The following is a 16,228-nucleotide window of genomic DNA, read 5'->3' as shown; positions in this document are numbered from 1 at the left end:
TTCCTGGGTTTAGCACTGACAACTCTCAGTCCAGGAAAAAGCATGATGGTTGGTCACCCTAGCTTGAGAGCAAGAAAGCACTCACCAGAACACTTGGCCTTTGCAAACCAGACATGCGATTTCCGATCACCCGCCCCTGGCCATTGAGGATAGGAAAGGTGCCCAGTAACCCAGTCAAACCAGGAGGGCCAGGCAGAGAAACAGCCCCCCTAACACAGTTAATAATGTTGCCCTCCTTCAAAGCGTATTTGTCCAACACAAGCAGAGGTGAGAAATTTCTATGAATGAAAATCATATACTTCTTTCTTTATATTCAAAACAGGAAATGGCTACATACACTTATTGTGGGCAGTTTTCTAGTTTTGTGCGGCATATTAAAGAGCATATCATTTAGATAATGAAAAATAAAGAACCCCCTCGTTGCGGAGGAACAGCATCTCAGAAGCCGCGCGCTCTTCGGATTCACAGGTCCGCTGGCTGTGACTCCCCTCCGCGCGGACGCAGGTGGCGGGGAGACTGAGGTCCGCCTGCAGATGCGCCCCGCTGCTTGCGTGGGGACATCGCAGAAAGGAGGGCTTCACCGAGAAGAGCGACAACGGTGACGCTGGCCTTCGAGAGCCTCTTGCTTCCGTAGGAACAGCTGTAAGTGAAACCCTGAGTCCGCTGCCATCACATTTCTAGTTTATGCCGGCAGGGTTTCAATGCTTAACCCTTTCCCGGGCCGCCTCCTTCACCTGCCCGGCTCTCTGGCCCAGGCAAAGTGGATGGGCTTTGTGATGGCCTTTTCCTCAAAGGCCTTTTCCAAAAATCTGTCGTGGCTGGGAAAGCTCGGGTCAGTGGCAGCCTGGCTCCCAGAACGGGAGCGTATTTGGAGAGTGTTGCTTCCGCAGGACATGAAGTGCTCCCCTGAGACTTCGATTAACTTCCGGGCAAAACAAGAGCAGCGGCTTTCTGCCCCGCTTCCTGCATCTGCACAAGCCCGGGCATTACCCTGGCAGGAAGGCTTAACATTTTGAGGAAAGCTGACCAGCCTATTGGCAAGATGGATGCCGCTCTGTCTCTCCCAGAGGCCCTCGCTTATCTTGCACTTGAGCTTCCAGCAGGAACTGGACTCAGAGCCATACCCTTGGGGCTGCCCTTGAGCCTCCCCAGAGGGCTTCCCCAGCTCCAGGCAACCGGTGGGCATTTCATCAGGCAGCCACCTTACTCTTCAGTCAGCTAAATAACTTTTTTAGGAATTAGAAACCAAATGGTTTGAGGATGCCAGAAAAGGTGATGAATTTGCTTTTCTTTAACTGTATAAAAAAAATTGTTCCATGGAAAATTATAAGGGCGTTTTCAAAGGAATTTGGAGTTCACATTTCTGTTCATTTTATTTTTCATTTTCTTCTTAAATTCAGCTATTTAGGAAATTGTTTATTAAAAGCAAAAGAAAAAATTAAATAAATAACAGAAAACCAAAAGATCAGGATATTTTCTCCCTTAACGCCAAATCTGAGTTTTCTTTCCTAGGAAGCTCGCAGCAGCTTCAGGGAGAGAAGAGGTCACCTCTCTGGGGAGTGCCAGTATGATCTGGCTCAATCCCCATCAATACTATTTAGTTTGTATTTTTCCCAACTTTCAACTCCCTGGCCCATTCATGGGCTTTTGGGTCTTTCAGGGAACTTCTGCAATTTGCCACTAACACAGTATTAAAAACCTACACAGGCAAACACCTTCGTACTGTGGTGGGATTCTAGATAGCCGTGGCCGTGACCATGGCAAAGTTAGAGCCTGCAACACGGTCTGTCTCTGTAGGAGCGTGTCTTCCCCAGAGTGTTAAATGAGCATGCCAACTTCTTCTGTTCAGTGACCTCCGTGCCCGAAGAGAAAAACCTCCTCAGACCATCCACTCTATGGGAATATAGGAAGAGCTTGCGGACCAAAGTGAATAGACTCAGAAATGTAAAGCCATTTTCAAAGTAATAAAATCTGATTTCAAATGAATGAGATCAAAACAAAGTATAATTCAACTTGTTTGTGCAAGGCGTTAAGCCCCAAAGTAATAACGATATCTTGAAAGTTAAAATATACAGAAGTGAGGACCCTTTACTAATCGATGTACAGAGAAAAAGCTATAAAACCCTTGTTCTTTGGCTCTTTACCTTCAGTTTAAGGCAAGTGAGATCTAGTCATCCTCATGATTCACAGATTGCCGTATTTGCAAATGTACCTACTGGCTAAAATGTATCTGTTATCCCCAAATCAATACTCCCAGTCCTTCTGTGGTCGTGAGAGACGGCAAAAAGTTGAAGTACTGAAGGCGCTCCCTTCTAGCGGAGGTCTGAGCAAGGCCGCCGATCCACTTTCTTCTTTCCACTCTTTCTACAAAAAAAATCCTTTTCGCGGTCTGTTTAGTGTCATATTTTTCACGGTTTTTTTCTTTTAAGATTTTATTTATTTATTAGAGCGAGAGAGAGAGAGACATGTGCCCAAGCAGGGGGAGCAGGAGAGATAGAAGCAGAGTCCCCGGGGGGCTCAATCCCAGGACCCTGGGATCATGACCCCAGCTGAAGGCAGATGCTTAACTGACTGAGCCACCCAGGCACCCCACGTTTTTCACATTTTGGTGTTTTTGATGGTGATTTCATGGCTTAAAGTGACTCCCAAGCATGTACTGCAGTGCTGGCTAGCGCGCCAAAGCACGAGGCTGGAAGGGGCCGGATGGAGAGAGGACACGTGTTAGACAAGCTCCGTGCAGGCCTGCCTTGGTCGTGAGTTCAATGTTAATGAATCAATGCTATATAATAAGGTGTCTTAAGCAGAAACATACGTAAAAGAAGGTTACATATCGATGGGTGGAGGAAACTGTTGTGACCAGAGGCTCGTGGGAATCTATATTTCCACTAGGGGCGATGGCTCAGTGTTTACTAATTCAATGTTCACAGAAACTTTATGGAACATTAACTACCACAAATAATGAGAATCGACTATTTCATCACGCTTATAACTGCCCTTTTAAGGGATTTTAACTCTAGGGGTCTCTCTTTGTTGCCAATTTCTGTTCACCCTCACTTACTGAGTTTCAGTTGTGTGGGGAACACCATGATAGTTCCTTAGAGGGTCCAGAGGTGACTACAGCTAATATCCTTGCCTTCCAGAAGCTTCTGGTCCAGCAGAGGAGAGAAGAATTTGGATTGAAGGAGCCTAACAGCCTGAGGGAGGAATACTAATACCTCTTCAAATGTTTACTGTCACAGAATCATAAACTGCAAGACTGAAAACAATGGCCTACTGCCTCCTTCTTCAACACCTTTCTCACCTGGCTTCCAGGGCACCAAACCATCTCCTTGCCTCTCCTTATCCCCCCATTCCCCTTACTGCTAAATGTCAGGGTGCCCCAGACCTCAGTGCTTAGAGCACATTCTTTTCTATCTACGCTCACTTCCTTGATCATATTATCTCCCTTTCTGATCTTAAATATTAACTAGACACAGATGGCACTCCCTGACTTCTAAATTCACATACCCACCTGCTTGCCTGACTTCTCCACTGGAAAATTCAAGGGGGCATGTCAAAATTATCTCAAACTCCTGATATCGGCTTTTGATCTCACCCCACTGTAACCTTCTCCTTCTATAGTTTTCTTCATGTTAGTAAATAGGCACTTCATCTGTGGCAGATTTTATTTTCCAAAAATCCCGCAACAATATACCCACTCTTACGTGCTCTTGCCACTTCCCCATGAAGAGACGGAGTCTATTTCCCTCTCTCCCACTCTTAGCAGAACTTTGTAACTGCCTGGATGCATACCAGATGTGAGAAGTGCCACAAGACTTCCATGGGGACGTCAAAAGTTTGATACACAAAATACCAACAGCATTTTTCATAGAACTAGAACACATAATCCTGAGATTTGTATGCAACACAAAAGATCCCAAATAGCCAAATCAATATTGAAAAAGAAGAACAAAACTGGAGGTAATTAACAATCCCAGATTTCAATATATACTACAAACCCATAGTAATCAAAACAGTATGGTAGTGGCACAAAAATAGACACATAGATCACTAAAACAGAATAGAGAACCCAGAGATAAACCTATGATTATATGATCAATTGATCTTTGGCAAAGGAGGCAAGAATATACACTGGAAAAAGACAGTCTCTTCAACAAATGGTATTGGGAAAACTGCATAGCTACATGCAAAAGAATGAAACTACACCACTTCTTGCACCAGACACAAAAACAAACTCAAAATGAATTAAAGGCCTAAACGTGAGGCCTGAAACCATAAAAATCCTAGATGAGAGCACAAGCAATAATTTCTCTGACACTGGCCATAGCAACATTTTTCTAGATATGTCTCCTGAAGCAAGGGAAACAAAAACTATTGGGACTACATCAAAATAAAAAGCTTCTGCACAGCAAAGGAAACAACAAAACTAATAAAAGACACTCACTGAATAGAAGAAGATACTCACAGATGACATATCTGATAAGGGGTTAGTATCCAAAATATATAATCAACTCAACACCAAAAACCCAAATAACCCAATTTAAAAATGGGCAGAAGACATGAACAGACATTTCTCCAAAGAAGACCTACAGATGGCCAACAGACACATGAAAAGATGCTCAACATTGCACATCATCAGGGAAATTGAAATCAAGCCACAGTGAGATATCACCTCACACCTGTCAGAGTGGTTAAAATAAAAAACACAAGACGCAACAAGTGTTGGCGAGGATGTGGAGAAAAAGGAACAATCTTGCACTGTTGGTGGGAATGCAAACTGTGCAGCCACTGTGGAAGACAGTATGAAGGTTCCTCAAAAAATTAAAATTAGAACTGCCTATGATCCAGTAATTCTACTAGTAGGTATTTACCCAAAGAATACAAGAACACTAATTCAAAAAGATATATGCACCCCTATGCTTATTGCAGCATTATTTACAATAGCCAAATTATGGAAGCAGCCCAAGTATCTATAGATGAATGGATAAAGAAGAAGTGGTATATATATACACAATGGAATATTACTCAACCATAAAAAGACTGAAATCTTGCCATTTGCAACAACATGGATGGATCTAGAGAGTATAATGCTAAGTGAAATAAGTCAGTCAAGGACAAATACCGTATGATTTCACTCATGTGGAATTTAAGAAACAAAACAAAGAGAAAAGAGACAAAAATCTTAACTGTAGAGGACAAACTGGTGGTTATCAGAGGGGAGGTGGGTGGGAGGATGGGTCAAATAGGTGAAGGGGATTAAGAGTACACTTACCTTGATGAGCACTGAATAATGTACAGAATTGCTGAATCACTATATTGTACACCTGAAATTAATATAACACTGTATGCTAATTATACTGGAATTAAAATTAAAAAAATACTTTTGAGGAAAAAAGAATTTTGGTACCGGTTCCACCTGGCTCTCTCTCTTTCTGAGGCCACTCACAATTGGAACCTTGGAACCAGCCACCGTGGTGTGAAGAAGCCAAGCAGCCACATGGAAAGGCCACATGTAGATGACCCAACCTTAGCCAACAATCAGCATCAACCGCCACATATGTGAGTGAGCACACCCTCAGATGAAGCTAGCTCCCGGCATTGGAGGGGCCTTGGCTGACACTGAGTGAGCAGAGGCAAGCTGTTCCCTCAGAGCCCTGCCCAAACTGCAGATTTGTGAACAAAACAAATGTTGCTGTTGTTTACACCACTAAATTGTACGACTAGTGGTATGATGACTGGTTTTGCAGCAATAGAAACCTGAAACACTGTTGTTAGATTTGCTCAGGCCTGAACCTTGGGGTCATCCTTTCTCCCTCCCCCTCTATTTCTCCCATCCCCCACTCCCAGTCTGTCAGGAAATGTTCACAAAACATATCCAGAATCTGAGCTCTTCCTGCACCTCCACTGCTACCAATCTTTCACCCCCGTTCCCCATAGGAGTTATTCCAGTAGCTTCCCACCTGGCCTCCCTGCTTCCATCCTTGCCCCTCTTCCATCTAATTCTCAGCACAGCAGCCAAAGTGATCCTATTAAATATAAGTCAGATCACATTAACTCTAATCCAAAGCTCAGATGGCTTCCCATATCACGATACAATTTCCTCCCACCTCCCATGAGCTTTCTGTCCTTGTTTCCCACTATTTTCAGTCCCCAGATCCACTGACCTCCTTAAAGCTCCCCAGACACACAGGTCTGTTCCTACCTGGGCCTTTGCACATGGTTCACTCCCTTACTTCCCTCAAGTCTTTACTCAGCCTCACCTTTTGCGTGAGGACATCCCCAGCCATGTTATCCTCACTCCCTGCGTCGTTTTTCTCCACAGCACTCCTTACCACTCACAGCATTGTAATTATTTATCTGGTTTCTCTCTTGCCACCCACCCCACCACAACCCTCACACACAGAGAGACCACAGAACACATAGTAGAGTGTTAGCTACATGACAACAGGGTTTTCTGTCTGTTTTACTCACTATTGCATCCCTGGTGTTTTAAACAGTACCTGGTCCGCACACTGAAGGCCGCTGATAAACATCTATTGAATAAATGGCTGGGATTAAATGGTCTGGTTGAAGTCATATCATCTAAGTAACCTTGGGAAAATTAGAACCCAGTCTTTTGCTCTAGCTTTTATACCAAGTAAAATACTTTCAGCCATAATAATAGAATACACAAATAAATCAATAAAGAAAATGTACCATCTCATGAAATGAGACATCCTGAAGTGTTTCTAGAGTTGATTATTTTAGAAACACTACGATGGTGTCAAGGACCTATGACGATATTCTCGTTACCATCTTTATGTAATGTATGTTATAGACTGAATGTTTGTGCCTCCCCCTCAAATTCTTATGTTGAAACACTGACCCACAATGCCACGATATATGGAAGTGAGGCTTTTGGGAGGTTATTAGGATTAGATTAGGTGATGAGGGTGAGGCTCCCATGATGGGATTAATGCCATTATAAAAAAAAAAGGAGGAGACATGGGGTCTTTCTTTCCATGTGCACATAGCAAGGAAAGACCATATGAAATTGACCAAAAAGAGAGCCCTCACCAAGAACCTGATCATGCTAGCACCCTGATTTTGGACCTCTGGCCTCCAGAACCATGAGAAATAAATCTTTGTTGTGTGAGCCACCCAGGCTACGGTATTCATTATGGCAGCTCAAGCAGACTAAGACAGCATGGCAGATTTTATTTCCCAAAGATAGCCACTCCTACGTATTTCTTCCACAGGACATGCTCTTCATACAAGGTGACTGGTGCTCCTCCCACCAAGAGGGGGTCTATGTTCTCTCAAATCTAGGTAGGGGTTGTAGACTGTTGATCCCAATCAACAGAGAAAGGTGGATGTGACGCTATGTCATGCCAGGTTACAGAAAGGATATAGCTTCCACTTAGCTCTCTCTTTCAGGATGCTTCTCTGGGAACCCTGACAAAACGTTGTGAGGAAGCCCTTGCCACACGGAGAAACTGACATAGAGAGGAACTGAGCCCCTCCCTCTAGCAGGCAGTACCAATTTGCCAGCCGTGTGATTGCCATATTGGAAGTGGGTCCTCCAGCTGTAGTCAAACCTTCAAATAATTACACCTTCAGCCAACATGTTCTTGTTACCTCATGAGAAACTCCTGAGCCAGAACCTTTCCCAAATTCCTAGCTCACAGAAATCTTGGGAGATTTTTGTAGTTTTTAAGCCATTACGTTTTGGGGTAATTTATTAGGGAGTATTTATGTGAACTAGATTGATGCCATCTTGATAATCCTCTGTGACCTGAAGCCTTCTTGAGCACACCCCCCTCCACCATTCTTCCTTTTTGTTTAACCACACCCTTCAGTACACTCTTGGAGCATAACATCCTTGATCTGCCCTGGAGATATGACTATGGTTCTCAAACATTCTCCTCTTGGGTGGCCTCCCAGCCTCTAGGGTTATGAAAACAGGTCAAAGACAGATCTTACGGGAGGTGGGGCTGCAGAGATCTCTCGCCACCACCCAAGATATGTAAGTCCCTTTGATAAGCCATTTCTTGTCAAGCTGTACTTGTTGGCCTTATTCTTCAGTCTTATGGACCCTTTGGCCTTTGGTGGTCATTTTGTATATACCTCCCTTTCATGGAGCGTATTGGATAGTTCATACACTCAACAGGTTAGCTTTTGTCCTTCATAGTTAACGCATGGCTGCTACAGCTTCTGACATCACATCATCGTTTCAGAAAAGCATGGCAATATTCTAGGAGCAGAATTCAATTAATCTTTTTTTTTTTAAAAGATTTTATTTATTTATTTGAGAGAGAAAGTGGGCAAGAGAGAGAGAGAGCACACAAGCTGGGGGAGAGGCAGAGGGAGAAACAGACTCCCCACTGAGGTGGGAGCCCAACATGGAGCTAGATCCCAGGACCCTGGGATCATGACCTGAGCAAAGGCAGAGAGTTAAGCAACTGAACCACCCAGGCACCCCAGAATTCAATTAATCTTGTAAGCACCAATCAACTAGAATCTTCGGAATTCAACTCTGCACGCAGGATTGCATCACTAAGAGCTACAGGACTGCCTAGGTTTTTATATGCTTTTCAAGCAAGGGCAGGGAGCTACTCTAAAATCCACATATCTTTATCACTAGCAATCTCACTAATGAAACTGCACTGGTAGCATCCATTATGCTAATTGAAAAGCCACCAATTTCATCAACAGAAACCTATTTCTTTTTTTTTTTTTTTAACAGAAACCCATTTCTAACATTAATTATGCCAACTGGTAAAGCCTCTCCTGTTGGTCAGAGATAAACATCATGGAAGCTTTTGCTGTAGCTGTTTCTGAAGTACAGGTTTCCTAATTAGAATGTTGGCTTTCTGCTCTAGGATGGAAATTCTAAATTAGGACAAACGACAGTATCTTGGCTATCTTGTAACTCTGGAATACATACAGGAGAACACACTGCCTGTGATGAAATATTTTAAGTATATTACAGACATTACAATGCTCAGTGTGGCTCTCTTATCTCAAGTCCATTCCTACATCTCCTTTCATGCATCCCGTTCAAGTCTTCCTATTAATTTCATTAGTTTCTGAGGAACCAAATCCACTCACACAGGGATGGGTTTCTCTTCTGATACTCCATCCAGGATGAGTTGCAAATGCTCTGTTTTTGGCTCTTAGATCAGCTAAATGCATGCCCATTTCCCAAGGAAGGCAGTAATCCTTGTAAGCAGTTGAATCCAAACCTGTGTTCAAGAAGAATATACCCCCCTGGGGCGCCTGGGTGGCACAGCGGTTAAGCGTCTGCCTTCGGCTCAGGGCGTGATCTCGGCGATCTGGGATCGAGCCCCACATCAGGCTCCTCCGCTATGAGCCTGCTTCTTCCTCTCCCACTCCCCCTGCTTGTGTTCCCTCTCTCGCTGGCTGTCTCTATCCCTGTCAAATAAATAAAATCTTTAAAAAAAAAAAAAAAGAAGAATATACCCCATACTCCTTTCACTGCCTTATTGCTTGCGTCTAGAGTCAAGGTTCCTCATTATGGTTGCAGTAGGGCTTGGTGCCTTGGTGCCTACTGGGTTAAGACCAGGTCTGTGTTACTCCTTAATGTTTGTCTCCTGGTTTTCACAGGAGAGCCACTGAAAAGATACAGATACTATTGAATTCCCACCACATACCCATGTTCTTTTTAGTCTCCATGTGAGGGTGGACAGGAAATGACCTATTCTCCTGGTAGCAGAGGTCAGCTAAGCTTTATCAAGCCATGTGGATGCCCCGGCACTGACTAATGAGAATGGAGAGGATAAAAGGCTAACCCAAGGGACAGTAGGGACTGTGAGGAGTAGTCCCAGGAGAGCCTGGATTCCAGCCCCACTTCTGCCAATGCCGTGGTTTTAGACACGCTCCTTCACCTTTCTTTGTCCCTCCATTTCCTCATCTCTAAAACGTTAAGATCCTTCTAAGCTGGTTAGGCCAGTTCTGGCTACATGGCTATTACTTCCAGACAAACCTGGCAGTGCCACCTTCTTAGCTGTTCCCATATTTCCCTGTTCCCTTCTTTTCCCTCCATCTCTTCTTCTCTTCCTTTATGCCTCTATCCTTTTTCTTCTTTCCTTCCCACATATATAGGGTACCTACTATGGCCTCAGAACATTTGCTGCCCTCAAGGAGTTCACCACCAAGTAAAAGACTATTTCACCACAGAGTAAAGGACTAAATTACTGTTATTTAAATGAGAATAGGGGCACCTGGGGTGGCTCAGTCAGTTAAGCATCTACCTTCAGCTCAGGTCATGATCTCAGGGTCCTGGGATCCAGCCCTGTGTTGGGCTCCCTGTTCAGCAGGGAGTCTGCTTCTCCCTCTACTCCTCCTGCTTGTGCTCTCTCGCTCTCTCTCAAGTAAATAAATAAAATCTTAAAAAAATAATAAATGAGAATAAACACTAAAATGCTACCTGATAATATTTACCAAGCTCCCACGATGTGCCAGATAGCATGCTAAGTGTTTTTCCTGCATCGACTGATTTAATTCTGGCAGCATCCCTGTGTGGAAGGAAGTGTTGTCCTAGTTTGTGTTTCAGAGAAGTCAAATGCTGCACCTCAAAGCTCACAACTGCTACCTGACAGAGCCTCTCGGTCAAGTGAAAAATCACTGTGGCACGTGACAAGTGCTACCATAATGGTATGTCCCAAGGCAGAAACACTGATGAGGAAGAGAGAAAAAGGATCTCTCCCCACATGAATCTGGAAAGATTCTTTGAAGAGGTACCACTGAAGAATGAGAGGAACTTTACCTGATGGGGAAGAATCTGTTGCCAGGTTAGATTAAGTCATCACTTAGGAAATGATAAAGAAGGAATTAAGGTCACTGTCCCCTAAAAATATCACAGTAACAGAAATGACTTGGAATCTCATGAGGTTGTATATTAACACTGATGCTGCATCTTCTTCTTCTTCTTTTTTTTTTTTTTGCAAAAAATACACACAATAAATCCCCCACTTCATGATGACAGTTCTTGCTTCATTTCCTCCTTTATGCTAAGTAATACTGCCTGTAGCTGAAAGGATGTGAGCTCTCTCAGCCTCCTGCCTGCTCTTCCCCCAACTCCCAGGCCATATGCGTGTTAATCACGTGGTTACTTTTCCAGAGCCCAGTGTTTGAGCATACTTTTTCTTAAGAAATACTCTAGAACAGGCCAGGGGAAACCCCTTCACTTTCTAGGAACATTGGCAGCTGCGTGAAGACCTCAGGTGACTGCTTCTTTATTTAGGTTCTGGTTTTGACTTATACCCAATCCCATATTCTGAGTCAGGAAGTGTGGAAACGTGAGGGTTTTGCTGCTCAGCACTCATACTCTCCTCTTAGATGACAAGAATCAGGTTTTCTTAGGGAATCACTTCTCCTCCAGTCTCAGTCCAAGGGCTTGAAAGTAGTTACCTGTCCGCAGGCCTGGCCAGTCGAGGCCATACTCATACTACATGCCCATGCTGGGCCAATGAGCATCAGCTTCGGAACTTTACTGGTCCTCTTGGCAAAAAATACAGTCTTCCCACATTGGTAACAAAGTTGGTGGGATATGAACTTGGCATTCCAGCTGCTCGTCTTTGCCACCACTTGAGGAAAGCCTACCTGAGAATGAAGCTAACATAGTGTCAGTGTTTCTGCTCAGGCTGGTTATGCCCTTCATGGCTCTCTTCCTGCCCACACAGGAGGTCACTAGGTGTCGTTGCAACTGCGCACTAACAGACGGGCTTCTGATGGGAGCACAGTGACTGCTGATACTGCCTTTATTCAAGAGATCAGTGCTGTCCCTCACCCCTACCTGGATTCCCCACATCCTGGCTGAGACCCCATAACCTCTCCAGTTACTTAAAAATCTCTCTCTTGCTTAGTGTGTTCCAACACCGTTGTTGTCCCCAGCCAAGACCTGCCAGCCCCTTCACGTCCCAGAAAGTACATCTGAGCAGTCAGTCTGGAACTCTCTCAAGGCCAATATCAGCTCTTCTGTCAGCAGGGTGACACTGTTTTTTGGCCCAAGAGACTTAGACTCCCCCACCTTCCCCTGAAGCTCTAGAGCCTTCCTGCAGAAGAATAAGATGTCAGACTTCTGCCTGGACATCTGGGGCCTCAACACACGTGCCACCTGAGACTGCCTGCTTCTCACACCAGCTCCAGTCTCCAGGAGAGCCTGAATGAGTCTACGTGGAGAACATTCCTTCAAACCAGCATCGGTATGCAACAGTGCTGTTCCTTACGCACAATAGCCCAGCTATCCGTCAGAGCTGATTAAGCAGCCTCGTGTCCAACCTTATGACTTTCTGAGATGATAGCCCATTTGCTCTGCTTCATCTGCATCTCACAGAAAGTCATGATTGCTGGTGGCCAACTATGATGTTTCTGGGCCACATTCTGTTCAGCCAGAGCATCTAAGATATTAACATACCTGGAAGGACTCCTCTGTGGTTTATCCAAGATCGTCTGGTCTTCCTGAGCCACTTGAGGCAACATCATAGCTGCATGGTGGTCTATAAAGTCCAAGTCTACATTCCTGATACAATACCACACTTCCTGCTAGAAATTAACCACAAGAACAAAGGCCATTTATGTTTCCCAGCAATGTCTTATTTGTGGACAAATTGCAAAACAGCCACAGCTGAACCAGAGTTTCAGGCAGGTCTCAACTAACTTTGGTTTATATTTCTCAAGGTCATTTATCAGCTGATTCTTGGAACTCAGATGCATTTTTCCATGGAAACAGTATGACAGACATATGAGGGCCTCAGGTCAAGCCATAAGTGCGTAGAATAACCATGGTTCCGAGAGCACTATTTCAATAACTCCCAGTCACTATATATGATGTTGCTTCCTTGGGAAACTGTGAAGCACTCATGACGGGTACTCAGAACGTATTTCTCAGCCTCCACATTCATCCTGACAGCATGAGAGAATTGCCTCCTTTGATTAAGCACTCATTCAATCCCACAAATATTTATTGTGTATCTGTTTTGTACCAGCCACTGCCCTAAATGCTATAGATAAAGCAATGAAGAGAATTAACTCCCTAGATGTTCTGAAATGGGGACACAGGGTCAGCTGCTACCGTATTGACCAGCATACTGAAGGAAGGGCTACCCAATTGCTTCTTCCAAAATGCCTAAGATGTCCCAAAGTTGAATTTTCATTTATACCCTTGAATGCGTAAATGCAGACTATCAATATGTCAGTTTCCTGCCTTAGCAATGTTTAAATCTAGTCCTCGTTTTGCATCCCCCTTTTCACATTGGGCTGTGGATCCTCAAATGGACCAGACGCTAATCATCAATATAAGAAATATTTTCTAGTCTTCCACTGGACAGAGAAGATTCTGGGAAGCGTGCTGAGTCTTGACAGAGTTTGACTGGCTTGAGGCTTCCAGGTCCTTGAGAATTCTAGAACGGCTTGGGAGGTCACAGAGTGATGGCTATGCTTCTCATACCAGTGGAGGTGGATTTCCCGACAGTCCAGATGGTAAGAAAGAAGCTACATTTTTCGGCTTCCCTCACTGATCTGGGAGAACCTTCTGGGTAAATTCAACTGGACTCTGCCCACCTCTCTAACCTTTGCTTATGTCCTTCTGTAACTGAGCACCCTGCCACAGGACTAAGTGCAGAATGGGATTTACATATTAGTCCTTCTCATTCGTTCCCTCAGGGCATCCAAAGTATCCCCAATTTAAAGAAATATTGATCATTTTCAAGTGCTCATTGCTCCTTATGAAGTGGTCCTATAGCTTTACTCCCCACCACGTTTAATGTTTTTGTGATTGGTTTAAAAAACAAAATAAAACAAAAAACTTTTTGTTACAGACAGGACAACAAACTTCAAGAATAATAAATCTCCTGATTTATTGTTTGATAGCTGCTCCTTTTTTTTCATAATAGGCTTGTTTATACGGATTAAAAGGCATTAACTATGGCTTTGATTTGCAAAATATCCACAATAAAAACCAGTGACTTCCCAATAACATCATTAGATCCTGATGTGCCTTAGGACAGGGAGTCTTGAGTTCTGCCGAGGGGTGTAGGATGAAGTAAAAAAATAACAAAATAACAGTCCAGCAGTTACACAGATACGGCTCAGACCCTGGTGTGGGCTTTCACTACGAGGCCGTCACATTTTTCTATTGACCTGACACCAGACAGCGAAAAGCAATCATCTAGAGACACGGAGAAAATGTTTCTGGAATATCTGTTTAAGTTTATCGGGAGGGGAAAATTATACTTGTTTTATTTGGCAATCATAAACTTGACCTAGACGTGTGTAGAGGATAACAAAATTCCTTCTCCATAACTTTCATTCCCATAGAGAGTGACTTCTCAAAGGCCACTAGAAGGAGTTCAGAGACTAGAGGTTGGTAAACAGCATCCCTCTGTCCTCCTCGGAGCAAATGGAGCTGTGTTCCGAACCCTAGCGCCAGGAGCTTGAGACCATGTGCCAGCCCATCGCACCAGAGTCTGGCCCATCCTCATCGCTGTGGCCACTGGTGCCCAACACTGAGAAGGCAGGTAGAGGCGGCTGGGCCTCCTCTCCTTGTTTTTCACCTCCCAGGGGGTTAGAGTATGGAGGTGGGAACAGGGGAAAAGAGACATGAACAAGTGTTCCACTGTGCCCTTTAGGAGTCTGAACGTGAAGAACTGAACCCCAGCCTCCGGTGGGAGACAGCAGCTCAATGGCCTTCACCCCCAGGAGCCCTCCTGCTGTGTCTTCAGACATTTCTGGATTGGAATGCTTAGAGCCGGCCAATTTGACTCCAGGCTCTGCCTCGTTCTGCTGTTTGACTTTGGATAAGCAACTTTCTCTTTCATAAAATTAGGAATAATATAAATTCTACCACTTAGGGCTAATGATTAAATGAGCTACCATGTGTGCAATGTAACAGGGCACCATATTGGGCACATGGAAAGCAGGCCGCAGGGGTAGTTAGCCTCCCAGAGGATATTACTAGGGTTTTACTTACATGAAACTGCAAAACCTATATTTTCTTCCCCAAGTTGGAGAAGATGCTTTTCCATTTAAACCCAAAAGATCCAGAGACTTGACAATTTACAGTGTGCCCTGTACTCCACATGATGGTCGATAAGAGGATTCCAGCCTCTGTGTGAAGAGCTCAGCTAGACCCCAAAAACCAGCGTAGTTTGTTCTTTGAGTTCAAGAGTGAACGACATCACTGCTCCATTTTGGGGAACCAAATGCCGAAGTCACAGAGGATGCTTTGCAGTTTCCCCACACATACCCAGTGCATTTCCTGCAAGCTGGTATTGCAACCCCAAGCAAATCAGAAGTCCAGCAACACTTTTTTAAAATATCATCTACGTAAAGAACAGCATGCTCTGGTTACAGGGCCATGAAGAGTTGGGGGAAGGACTTTCATAAAATATCCGGGGCTGGATATGAGGAGGGAGGCAGTGCAGGTGGGGGACTGACCGCTGAGCTGGGAGGTCGGAAAGCCTGAGTCCCGGACCCAGCCCCTCCGCATAATAACTGTGATCTCAGGCACAGCCGTCAACGTCTCTGGGCCCGTGTGCTCAGGTGTGCACTGCAGGGAACGGGCTAAATCGTCCCCAAGGCGCCTTCAAGTCTGAGGTTCTGGCTACAGAGAAGAAAGAGGACGTAAAGACATGCGAGGTAAAGAACGGAGCAGCACTGCAGCCCAAATCCAGAGACGGCCAGGTGAGAGCAAAGCGGTCATTGACCGAGCAGAGAGGACAAACGCCCGCTTTTCCCAACTAGGTTTAAGAGTTTTACATCCTTAATGTACTGTACGGTGACTAACATAATATAATAAAAAAATATTTTAAAAAAAAGAGTTTTACATCCTTAAACTGTCTGCTTTCCTCAGCTGATTGGAAGGAACTATGATGAGAACACGATGAGTCCTCTGCGTTCGTGGGAACAGAAACCTGAGCTGCTGGTAAGGACCCAAAGCTCTGGAACGTGCAAATTCTCGGGAGCCTCAATAAGAACACGCGCCACTAATCACTTGATGGTGACAAAGGTGTTACAAAACTCTGAGTAAGCCTGGTCAGGAAGCAAGCTTTAGCTTCCACGTGGGAGCAACATGATCTCACAGAAAGCCAGACCCTCTTGTTTTTCACCTGTGGACAAAACCCTGCCCCTCCCCCACATCACGTTACGAGGAGAATCAGTGTCAACATACACAGACAGCCTTGAGGGAAAACAAGGCAGCTGTGCTGAGGAGCAAGCCGAGGGTGTG

General features: G+C 44.6%; 1 long non-coding RNA gene across 3 annotated transcripts in view; it reads left to right on the top strand.

Moving 5' to 3' along the window:
* The window catches only part of LOC113254385 (uncharacterized), a 66,811-nt gene extending 50,993 nt beyond the window's left edge, over window positions 1-15,818 (top strand). For 2 of the 3 annotated variants that reach the window (XR_007190384.2, XR_006409392.3), the window contains 3 exons: window positions 469-642; window positions 11,868-13,482; window positions 14,320-15,818. This is a non-coding gene — a long non-coding RNA (uncharacterized LOC113254385). Of the gene's footprint in view, window positions 1-468; window positions 9,452-11,867; window positions 13,483-14,319 lie in introns of those variants that run through there. The other variant, XR_006409393.3, reaches the window with a different exon arrangement.
* Window positions 15,819-16,228: the final 410 nt, after the last annotated feature.

Source organism: Ursus arctos, unplaced genomic scaffold (assembly GCF_023065955.2).
Source record: "Ursus arctos isolate Adak ecotype North America unplaced genomic scaffold, UrsArc2.0 scaffold_12, whole genome shotgun sequence".
In the NCBI taxonomy this organism is placed as follows: domain Eukaryota; kingdom Metazoa; phylum Chordata; class Mammalia; order Carnivora; family Ursidae; genus Ursus; species Ursus arctos.
The sequence above is the reverse complement of the archived record's forward strand: the minus strand, read 5'-3'. Positions and strand labels throughout refer to the sequence as shown.